General features: G+C 44.5%; 1 protein-coding gene across 5 annotated transcripts in view; it reads left to right on the forward strand.

Moving 5' to 3' along the window:
• The window catches only part of tmem108 (transmembrane protein 108), a 165,228-nt gene that overhangs the window by 81,200 nt on the left and 71,268 nt on the right, over positions 1-12,760 (forward strand). The window lies entirely within an intron of this gene.

Raw genomic sequence — 12,760 nt, forward strand, 5'->3', positions numbered from 1 at the left:
GACATGGATGAGGTTTTCAGCGGCAGATGGGCTAAAGCAGGGGTGGAGGTGGGCATTGTTATGAAGGTGGAAGTAGGCGTCATTGTGATAGATAGTATATGGGGTTGGAAGCCCAACTTTGGGTTCCATAGGACACCAAGATTGCGAACAGTCTGGTTCAGCAAAAGACAATGGCTGGGGAGGGAATGGAATCAGTGGCAAGGACACAGAGATTTTCGTAGGGGGGGGTCAAACACCATGGAGTCAGTTTTCCCAATGTTTAAATACCACCACAGGGCTTAATCCCACCATTGAACTTATCACCGCCAGAAGTCTTAACACCATCAGAAGGCTTAATACCACCAAAATACTTAACACCACCAAAGGAGGCCACCACTCAAAGCACAGAATTTAAGGGTAAAAATTACTGGTGATATTATGTGGATGAACACTTAAATGAATAGGTTAACACCTCCATTAAATAGTGGACAGAGGAATATTATAGAAACATGTTGAATGTTCATCCACTAATTGCTCTTGTGGTGCCTGCCAGGACACACATCAAGGATTCAGGTCCACACTCCCCTTGATGTTCTATCGTTAATTTTAAATGAATTAGGGTAGTCTCAACCCAACTTCTTAGTGGAAATGAATCCACACCACAACACTGTCTCTAACTTGGCACTAAGAATGGCTGGCTTAGGAAATGGAACCATTCACACCTGTGCTCTTCAGAGGCGAAGGTTAAGGGGTGTTGTTGGAACAAAGTAGAGAAAGTTTCACTGACATTCTCTATCTCAGTGGGGAAAAATTCACCCCAAAATAGCAACGTCCCGAAAATCCAATAAGGTGTTCCACTGGTCCCCCGATATAACTGGTGGGAGACTGGCAGACCTACTGTAAAATGGCAAGGACCTGGTTGTAGAATTTTTTGACTTGCCTTGTAAGGAACGGAAACTCCACTTCCCCCTAACAAGGCAGATATGTTGCGGGGGGTGGGGGGGTGGGGGTGAGGCAGAGCCAGGGGTGGTGAATCACTGCCCCAGGAGTGCCCACTTGTCTGACTCAGTCAGGACCTGGTGTAATGTGTGGGGGCCCAGACCAGGAAAGCAGTCTGGACCGCAAAGAAATGGACAATTTTTAAAAAAATCTGAGTCAAAGGGGGCCTGGCTGGGGAACCCTGGGCAACCTCCACCCAATGGCGGGCAGCCACCAGATTTTCTGGCTGCATGGGCAGACAGCAAATGGAGCTATGCATGCAGTCTGCCTGCCTCATGCAAATTAGGTGCCCTCCCACTGACCCCGCAAATTTCTGGCCAGCACCGGAGAGCACCAGATTGTGTGATCCCAGAGTAACCATCAGGATCACGTCCCAAAGATTTTCAGGGCCAAAATATCTTGTTTTATTTGATGAACTTTCTTGTCTGCTTTGCTGTAATAATGACACCTATTGGTACATCACGCCTACAGCGGCTGCTTTTGCATCAGGACATATGAAAAGTATTCTGTCCTATCACCCTTATGAATTCTAAGCAGGAATGCACTGGTACTGGTGTGAGATTTCATTCATTTGAGATATTATCCTAAAAATACCATGATGCCATTGTGATGTTGGATGAACTCCCACCCACCTTTTTCACCTGCCAATGACCCCTTCCCAAGGTCAGGATCATTTCAATAATTGGGTCAGGCACCTGAGCCTGTAGTGGCACCACAGAGGCACCCAACCCACAAAGGCAGTGAAACTCGGAACAAAACCTTGCTACCAAGAGGGGGCGCCAGAGGCCTAGATCAAGCTGAAGAAAAGGATGAGCGCCATTTTTAAAACATGTTACCCAGTAATTTCAGGGCCCCTCAACAATGGTTGGATTTCTCACTCTTGGGGCCTTCACTAGGCCTAGAATGGGTCCTGTGCCTGCACTCAGCCAACATAGGTCCTACCAGAGCCACTTTGAGCAGAATTTCCAGCATAGCTCGGGACTGTCCCCAAATATGTTCCCCAAACTGCTGCCGGGACGTAGGGTGGGTAGACAGAAAAAGTCCCTGAACCTCACCCCCCCCCCCCCCCCCCCCCCCCCCCCCATCAGGATTTCTTGGGCAGCTGAAATGGGACAGAAACATGATCAATCCAGATTCAGCACCAAATTGCAATCACTCATTTAAAACTATGCCAGAATTCCACCCACTATTGTTTTCAGCTTCTACCCAAATCATCCGTAGGAACCACAAGTAAGGTCGACATTATGTCGAGAATACTTTTTTGGTACTATAGTTGTGTCAGGGACAATCATGATTACTGTGTTGGACTTGACAGCAATAGTTTGCTCAAGGTGAAAATGTATTCTCATTTGCCAAATGGTTTAGACTATTGGGAGAAGCCTTAATTGGAATTAAATGCTCTGTAATAGATAACAAGTAAATTACCAGATAATAAACAGAAGAGTATTATCTACTTAGGTTATTGCTGATACCATTTAATCAATCAGGTTTGCTGTAAAAGCAAATTTTACCGTTTAATAGTGGTTCCACTCTGCACTTGCTAATTTATATTTTTGCACTAACTTCAAATGGCACAGTTAAAATGTTAAAAGACTAAAAGGCCCAAAATGCTTCAACAGCAGAGCAGGTAATTGATTATGTCTAATTGTTGTATCCTTTAAAACAGTCTAGCCAACCTGCAAATAACCTGGCTGTTTATGTAATGATTTGAGTGTGCAGTTAGCGGACAAACTTTGTGCCTTAAAGGTTGGCTAGTTCTGTTTTTTTTTCAATATATGTGGCACTTCAGCCGCTTTCTGTATTGGTAATAGGAAGTATTCAGGCATATGTAGAATGGAATTTTCATTGCATGCATCTGTAATGGAGAGTGAAGTCTGGCAGTGCTGATACCGCAGTGGTTTCAGTATTGATTCTGTGGTTGGTTAGCATGGGGCCAGGGTGCATGCAGCAAATGCACAACTGTATACTTTCCTTTCAAATGCTACCCCTGCCTCTCCTCCACATGCTGACATGCACATTTCGGGGGGGGGGGGAGGGGGTGCATCTAAGGGCATGTTCCCCTGTAAAATGTTTAATCTTATGTCATTAATGCTGCATTGTGGTTCATTTTAGAACACGTTTTACTTCACAAATGAATAAAATAAATGACACTTGAGTTTGTCCATAATCAATAGACTAACCAGAACATGATGTGGAGATGCCGGTGATAGACTGGGGTGGACAAATGTAAGGAATCTTACAACACCAGGTTATAGTCCAACAATTTTATTTTAAAAGGATTTTAAAATAAAATTGTTGGACTATAACCTGGTGTTGTAAGATTCCTTACATTTAACCAGAACATCACATCATTGCCTGAACCGTCACTTTATTCACAGAATCACTCTCCCCATCACTTTCAAAATGGCAGTCTTACCTCATCTCCCTCACAGAGGCAGTTGCCCCTCCCTTCCAGTGACACTCTCCCCTCTCCCTTCACAGAAACACTCTCTCCTGGGATGGGGATGCAACTTGAATGAAGAGTGTGTAATAAATCATTGCATGTTCTTTCTATATTGGTGCAGTGAAACATTTATGTAGCATCTTTCAAGTCCTCAAGATATCCCAAAGCAGTACACATACAATGAATTACATTTGAAGTGCAGTCACTGTTATATACACAAATGCAGTAGCAAAATTGCATACAGCAAGATCCCACAAATAGCAATGAGATTAAAACTGTTTTTGGTAGTGTTGGTTGAGAAATAAATTTGGCCAGGACACCGGGAGAACTCTCTACTCTTTTACCCATCCACCTGAACAGACAGACAACTTGGTTTATCATCACATCTGTAAGGCAGCACCTCCAACAATGCATCACTAGCTCAAAACTACACTGTCCACCTTAGATTATATACTCATGTCCTGAAGTGAGGCTTGCAAATACAGCCTTCTATCTCAGAGGCAAGTGTGCTATCACTGTGCTAAACTGATTTTTTCTTTCACTCACTCACTCACTCCCAAATAATGAGTGAGAAGGTGAGTATTTGTCATAAAATGTTAGTCAGGTTACATACCCGTACTGTAGAATTGAGAAAGATCCTAAAAAAAATTTATGCCCAAAATTGGATCGTGCAGTACCCATTTCTCAAGCGAAAAATGGGCATTGCAGGGTCCAATATGACGTGTGGCATGCACGCACTCATTCCACGCCGGGTATGGGTTGCACACCATACTGGTTGAAGAATCCAGTAGTCACCCAAGGCGTGGCCTGAAACTAGTGTTAGGTCAATTGCCAATGCAAATTGAGGGCCTATCGCCTATTTCAAGCCCCTTTGCGAAATTGATTCCTAACTGACGGTAGCATGCTGCACTCAGTCTTCTCAGGCGAAAAGCAGCCAAACCTTTTTTGATAGTGTTGGCTGAGAAATAATAATGCTGCTCCTGGCCCCACGTTGAAACTGTGACCCACTGTGGGCCTGCCCTCGTCCCCCTCCCGATTGTCTCCCCCACCTCCCCGACTTACCTTAGGCCCTCGCACAGAGTCTCAGCCGGCTGATCTTGCTCTCTCCCTGATCAGAGAGCTGCCTCTGGGGCCTACAGCTGCAGTTTGCCGGTACTATACGAATGAGGCCAGCAGACCAACTTTTCGTGGTCCTGCTGCCTGCCTCTTTAGGCGTGTGCAGCGAGTGCTGTCGTCGGATCACACCCCAATTTGCATGTGATCCAATTTCTAGGCCATAGCCTCAAGACTGAAATAGTTTCTAAATTGTCGACCAATTCTCTATAAAAAACCATGAAATCATATTTTATTACACAACCAATCACAGTTGTAGGGCCATACAGCCAGGGTGCAGATTAAATGAACGGTTGACCCCTCCGCTGATGTGGCGCTTGTTCTCTTTTATGCTTATTTCTAGTTTGGTTCGAAACCTTCGATGAAACACTCCACACGTCTTAATCTCCCTGAGAGTCAGGTTTTATTTTTAATATGTAGATTCCATAATAATACAACTCATATACTAAATGAGTACAAAATATTCAACAAATAAGAGATTCTACAAAGGAATAATTATTATAATAGTCATACAGTATTATAGTTATATAGTAAAATTCATAGTTTACCGACATAGCTTGTTTGATTATCAGACTGAGCAATCACCTAGTCTGGGCGACAGAAAAAGATGTTCTACCTTTAACTGTAGCTGGAAAGCTGTCTCTTCCCAGCATGCACTCTAACTCTAAACTGAAACTGCTCCTTTACTTAAAGCCCAAATAGTTACAGTTCATGTGACTTTGTTACATCTGTCAATCAAGACAGTTAAGAATAAAACATTTGAACTGAGATGAGGAAAAATTTCTTCACTCAGAGGGTTGTTAATCTTTGGAATTCTCTACCCCAGAGGGCTGTGGATGCTCAGTCGTTGAGTATATTCAAGACTGAGATTGATAGATTTTTGGACACTCAAGGGATATGGGGATAGGGCGGGAAAGTGGAGTTGAGGTCGAAGATCAGCCATGATCTTATTGAATGGCAGAGTAGGCTCGAGGGGCCATATGGCCTACTCCTGCTCCTATTTCTTATGTTCTTATGTTCCTATTCTCTTATCAAATAAAACATTCCATTTGATGGCTGTGGTCTCGGAAAGTCGTCCTTGTGTCTCCGTACTTTTCCACAACCGTGCTATACAGATATCCCTAATTCGAGCTATAAATTCCTTAACATGCCAGCTACACCATATAGTTTTGGATAACAGAATGGTGTTGCTTATCCAGCTTCCTGTTTCATTAGAACCAAGAAGCTTCTCTCCCATCGTAAAAATGTCAATTTATTTTTACCTTGTGAACTTTGACGACAAATAGTCTTCAAAGTTCCAATTGGTTCTTTCACAGAATCTTGAATAATGCTAGTTCAAATGTTATGTTAAAAACAAAGTCTGTTTATATTTGTTATTCCTCCAGTCTGAATTGATTACAAATACATATCTGTTCAATGCAGAGCCTATCAATACCAAACGGGCATATACACAAAAATAAAGCAAGATTCCAAATCCATTTTACTTTTATCACTACTATTTCATATTAAATTTGATCTTCTAACAGACTTCAGCTAATAGGGGGTGGGCTCCCACAAACAGAGCAGAGGGTAGATACAGGAACTTGAGACTTCCAGTAGTTTCGTGGATAAAGGATTCCCCATCAGCCGTTCAGGTTGGAAGAGGAAAAAGGTCTCATCTTTATGACTATCATTACGAGGGTGTCATTGGCCACGGGTGAGGCTAATGTGGTGCCCATAGACAAAATGTGTGAAAAAACAGGTACAAGGTAACTACAGACCAATTAATCTTAGTTCCAATCCGTGTAAAATAATGGAATCAATTTTCTAGAGTAAACTTGAGGATTCTTTGTAATAATAATAACATAGTTAACAACAGTCAGCATGCGTTCAGAAGGGGAAGATCCTATCAGACCAACCTCCTCAACTTCTCTGAGGGAGTGACAACCTCAGTGGACTGTGGGAAGCCCTAAGACATGTCTAAGACCCCTACACTTCCAAAAGGCAGTTAAGAAAGTTGCATACGAATAGTCAATAGTTAAGAACACAAAGCATTAGGGATTCAGGGAAAACTCTGGCAATGGATAAGAAATTGGCTGAAGGGTAGAAAAGAGTATTCATTAGAGGAGTTATATCTGGGAGGGGAGGATATGAGTAGGGTGCCTCGGGGCTTGATGTTGGAACCACTACCATTTTCAACTTATGTAAATGACCTGGATTCAGAAACTGAGTGCAAAGTGATCAGCTGATATCAAATTAGATGGGGCCGTGGATTTGGAGGGGCAGCTCTGAAATTACATAATAACTTGGATAGGATATGTTTGTAAGCAGAAAAATGTCAGATGAAATTTAATATGGAAAAGTGTAAATTACTGGACATAGGAAGAAAAATTAAGCGACATATGTACTCTATGAACGGTGGTGAAATAGCTAAGGATGAAGCCGCAGGGGTCTTAGTAGACTTGACACTCAACGTGTTCAACAAAGCCAATAGAGTGTTAAACCACATAGCCAAAACAGCAGAATACAAATCAGAGGAAGTAATGGCCAAACTTTATAGTGCTCTGATCAGATCACACCTTAAATATTGGATCCAGTTCTGATCGCCAAGACAGAAGGGAGACATTCAAGCTCTGGAGGAAGTAGCCACGCTTCTAGCCAAGCTGTTCGAGCACTGGCATCTACCCGACAATCATAGAGCCATTGAATGATACAGCACAGAAGGAGGCCATTCAGCCCATTGTGCTTGTGCTGGCACTTTGAAAGAGCTATCCAATTAATCCCACTCTCCTGCTCTTCCCCCATAGTCCTGCAAATTTAAGCATTTATCCAATTCCCTTTTGAAAGTTACTTTGTATCTGTTTCCTCCACTCTTTCAGGCAATACATTCCACATCATTACAACTCCATGCGTGAAAATATTTCTTCTCTTGCCTCTGATTCCTTTGCCAATTACCTTTAATCTGTGTCCTCTGGTTACCCAACCTTCTGCCACAGGAAACAGTTTCTCCTTATTTCTCCATCAAAACCCTTCACAATTTTAAACACCCCTATCAATTCCCCCCTTAACCTTCTCTACTCGAAGGAGAACAACCCCAGCTTTTCTAAACTCTCCAAGTAACTGAAGTCCCACACCCCTGGTACCTTTCCAGTAAATCTCCTCTGCACCCTCTCTAAGGCCTTGACATCCTTCCTAAAGTGGTGCCCAGAATTGGACACAATTTTTTTTTTATATTCGTTCACGGGATGTGGGCGTCGCTGGTGAGGCCAGCATTTATTGCCCATCCCTAATTGCCCTTGAGAAGGTGGTGGTGAGCCGCCTTCTTGAACCGCTGCAGTCCGTGTGGTGACGGTTCTCCCACAGTGCTGTTAGGAAGGGAGTTCCAGGATTTTGACCCAGCGACAATGAAGGAACGGTGATATATTTCCAAGTCGGGATGGTGTGTGACTTGGAGGGGAACGTGCAGGTGGTGTTGTTCCCATGCGCCTGCTGCTCTTGTCCTTCTAGGTGGTAGAGGTCGCGGGTTTGGGAGGTGCTGTCGAAGAAGCCTTGGCGAGTTGCTGCAGTGCATCCTGTGGATGGTGCACACTGCAGCCACAGTGCGCCGGTGGTGAAGGGAGTGAATGTTTAGGGTGGTGGATGGGGTGCCAATCAAGCGGGCTGCTTTATCTTGGATGGTGTCGAGCTTCTTGAGTGTTGTTGGAGCTGCACTCATCCAGGCAAGTGGAGAGTATTCCATCACACTCCTGACTTGTGCCTTGTAGATGGTGGAAAGGCTTTGGGGAGTCAGGAGGTGAGTCACTCGCCGCAGAATACCCAGCCTCTGACCTGCTCTCGTAGCCACAGTATTTATATGGCTGGTCCAGTTAAGTTTCTGGTCAATGGTGACCCCCAGGATGTTGATGGTGGGGGATTCGGCGATGGTAATGCCGTTGAATGTCAAGGGGAGGTGGTTAGACGCTCTATTGTTGGAGATGGTCATTGCCTGGCACTTATCTGGCGCGAATGTTAGTTGCCACTTATGAGCCCAAGCCTGGATGTTGTCCAGGTCTTGCTGCATGCGGGCTCGGACTGCTTCATTATTTGAGGGGTTGCGAATGGAACTGAACACTGTGCAGTCATCAGCGAACATCCCCATTTCTGACCTTATGATGGAGGGAAGGTCATTGATGAAGCAGCTGAAGATGGTTGGGCCAAGGACACTGCCCTGAGGAACTCCTGCAGCAATGCCCTGGGGCTGAGATGATTGGCCTCCAACAACCACTACCATCTTCCTTTGTGCTAGGTATGACTTCAGCCACTGGAGAGTTTTCCTCCTGATTCCCATGGACTTCAATTTTACTAAGGCTCCTTGGTGCCACACTCTGTCAAATGCTGCCTTGATGTCAAGGGCAGTCACTCTCACCTCACCTCTGGAATTCAGCTCTTTTGTCCATGTTTGGACCAAGGCTGTAATGAGGTCTGGAGCCGAGTGGTCCTGGCGGAACCCAAACTGAGCATCGGTGAGCAGGTTATTGGTGAGTAAGTGCCACTTGATAGCACTGTCGACGACACCTTCCATCACTTTGCTGATGATTGAGAGTCGACTGATGGGGCAGTAATTGGCCAGATTGGATTTGTCCTGCTTTTTGTGGACAGGACATACCTGGGCAATTTTCCACATTGTCGGGTAGATGCCAGTGTTGTAGCTGTACTGGAACAGCTTGGCTAGAGGGGCAGCTAGTTCTGGAGCACAAGTCTTCAGCACCACAGCTGGGATGTTGTCGGGGCCCATAGCCTTTGCTGTATCCAGTGCACTCAGCCGTTTCTTGATATCACGTGGAGTGAATCGAATTGGCCGAAGACTGGCTTCCGTGATGGTGGGGATATCGGGAGGAGGCTGAGATGGATCATCCACTCGGCACTTCTGGCTGAAGATGGTTGCAAATGCTTCAGCCTTGTCTTTTGCACTCACGTGCTGGACTCCGCCATCATTGAGAATGGGGATGTTTGCAGAGCCTCCTCCTCCCGTTAGTTGTTTAATTGTCCACCACCATTCACGACTGGATGTGGCAGGACTGCAGAGCTTTGATCTGATCCATTGGTTGTGGAATTGCTTAGCTCTGTCTATAGCATGTTGCTTCCGCTGTTTAGCATGCATGTAGTCCTGAGTTGTAGCTTCACCAGGTTGGCAGCTCATTTTTAGGTACGCCTGGTGCTGCTCCTGGCATGCTCTTCTACACTGCTCATTGAACCAGGGTTGATCCCCTGGCTTGTTGGTAATGGTAGAGTGAGGAATATGCCGGGCCATGAGGTTACAGATTGTGCTGGAATACAATTCTGCTGCTGCTGATGGCCCACAGCGCCTCATGGATGCCCAGTTTTGAGCTGCTAGATCCATTCTGAATCTATCCCATTTAGCACGGTGGTAGTGCCACACAACACGTTGGATGGTGTCCTCAGTGCGAAGACGGGACTTCATCTCCACGAGGACTGTGCGGTGGTCACTCCTACCAATACTGTCATGGACAGATGCATTTGCGACAGGTAGATTGGTGAGGACGAGGTCAAGTAAGTTTTTCCCTCGTGTTGGTTCGCTCACCACCTGCCGCAGGCCCAGTCTGGCAGCTATGTCCTTCAGGACTCGGCCAGCTCGGTCAGTAGTGGTGCTACCGAGCCACTCTCGGTGATGGACATTGAAGTCCCCCACCCAGAGTACATTTTGTGCCCTTGCTACCCTCAGTGCTTCCTCCAAGTGGTGCTCAACATGGAGGAGGACTGATTCATCAGCTGAGGGAGGACGGTAGGTGGTAATCAGCAGGAGGTTTCCTTGCCCATGTTTGACCTGATTCCATGAGATTTCATGGGGTCCAGAGTCAATGTTGAGGACTCCCAGGGCCACTCCCTCCTGACTGTATATCACTGTACCGCCACCTCTGGTGGGTCTGTCCTGCCGGTGGGACAGGACATACCCAGGGATGGTGATGGAAGAGTTTGGGACATTAGCTGAAAGGTATGATTCTATGAGTATGGCTATGTCAGGCTGTTGCTTGACTAGCCTGTGGGACAGCTCTCCCAATTTTGGCACAAGTCCCCAGATGTTAGTAAGGAGGACCTTGCAGGGTCGACTGGGCTTGGTGTTTTGCCGTTGTCGTGTCCGGTGCCTCGTGGTCCAATGCCGGGTGGTCCGTCCGGTTTTTTTCTTATTATGACTTTTCGTAGCGAGATTTTACAACTGAGTGGCTTGCTAGGCCATTTCAGAGGGCAATTAAGAATCAACCACATTGCTGGGGCCTAACCAGTGATTTATAAAGATTTACCATAACTTCCTTGCTAATAATAATAAGAACCAGCAGGCTAATCCCTAGACCACTGTTGTTCACCATATACACAAATGATTTGGACTCGGGAATCGGAAATACAATTTCAAAATTTGCGGGATGACACCAATTTGGGGGTATTGTTAATACTGAGAAGCATTGTGAAAAAATACAGGAAAACATTAATAAATTTGCAGAATGAGCATGTAATTGGCAATGAATTTCAATATAGACAAGTACGGGGTAGTACATTTTGGTAGGAATAATAAGGAGATCACATCCTCCTTGGAAAATAAGAGTCTAAACAGGGTAGAGGAGCAGAGGGATTTAGGGATAAAGATACACAAATCATTAAAAGTAGCAACACAGGTTAATAAGATCATAAAAAAAGCAAACCAAACACTGGGGTTCATTGCTAGAGGGGTAGAACTGAAAAGCAGAGAAGTTATGCTAAATTTGTACAGAACCTTAGTTAGACCACGCTTGGAGTACTGTGAACAGATTTGGTCTCCACACTACAAAAAGGATATAGAGGCACTGGAGAATGTGCAAAAAAGATTTACTAGGATGGTACCAGAAATGAGAGGTTATACCAATCAGGAAAGATTGAATAGGCTGGGGCTCTTTTCTCTAGAAAAGAGAAGACTGAGGGGTGACCTGATAGAGGTCTTTAAGATTATGAAAGGATTGATAGGGTAGACATAGAGAAGATGTTTCCACATGTGGGGGAGACCAGAACTAGGAGCCATAAATATAAGATAGTCACTGACAAATCCAATAGGGAATTCAGGAGAAACATCTTCACCCAGAGAGTAGTAAGAATGTGGAACTCGCTACCACAAGGAGTAATTGAGGCGACTCGCATAGATGCATTTAAGGGGAAGCTAGATAAACACATGAGGGAGAAAGGAATAGTGGATATGCTGATAGGATTAGATGAAGAATGGTGGGAGAGGGCTCTCGTGGAGTGTAAACACCGACATAGACCTGTACAAAGAATGTACAGCATTCTGGTCTGTTTCTGTGCTGTACATTCTTTGTAATTGAAAGACTGGAGAAATTTTTTTTTCAGGCTGGAAAGGAGGTGTCTAAGAGCAGATCTTATAGATGTTTATAATAGTTAAGGGAATAGAAAAAGTAAACCTGGAATGTATGTCAAATAATGAGAGTAGGACAAGGAGACATAGAAACAAACTAGTAAAAGGTATATTTTGAGTTTTCAGCCTAAAGCCGAGATTTGGATTTCTTGATGCAGAGCTCCTAATGTCACAATGCCTGCAGCTGCACTTACCTAGAATGGACAGACAATATATGGATTGATTTTTCAAATTTTCACTCTTGGCACAGAGCTTTATGAACTGGCAGCACATATTGGTGATTCATGTACTTAGGTCAGCAGGTCCTGTGGTATTTGCAGTCTATTAAAATTAATGGATGGAAAAAGCTGCAGAACAGATACCATTGTCATTCGATTTATATTGTTACCATACAAACATTTTGTTTCTAGTAGGTGCTTAATGCAGAGTTGTTTATAACCAGAGGGGGAATCAAGACGATGAAAATGAAGAATTCAGATTTATCTTAAAGTAATGGCCTGTCAGTAGTTTCTGTGTTAAGTTGGTCTCTTTGAATGTGAAAAGGATCCAAAATCCAGTCAAACGCTTTAAAATTCTGCAGCATTTGAGTTGAATAAATTGTTTATGTCCCTTTATAACTTCCTGTTCCCATCCACATAACTTACTGTGCTCCCAACTAACCAGATAATCTGTTTTTGGTGGTATTGGTTGAGGAGGGATAAATGTTGACCTGAACTCCCTGCTCTTCATATAGGGCCATGAGATCTTTTACATTCCCCTGAACAGTCAGAGGAGTCTCCGATCCATGATCCCTTTGATCAGAGCTTCCCTCTGGGAGCACAGGAACATTGAATGTGCCCTTTCATACCAGC

This window comes from Heptranchias perlo, chromosome 2 (genome assembly GCF_035084215.1).
Source record: "Heptranchias perlo isolate sHepPer1 chromosome 2, sHepPer1.hap1, whole genome shotgun sequence".
Lineage (NCBI taxonomy): Eukaryota > Metazoa > Chordata > Chondrichthyes > Hexanchiformes > Hexanchidae > Heptranchias > Heptranchias perlo.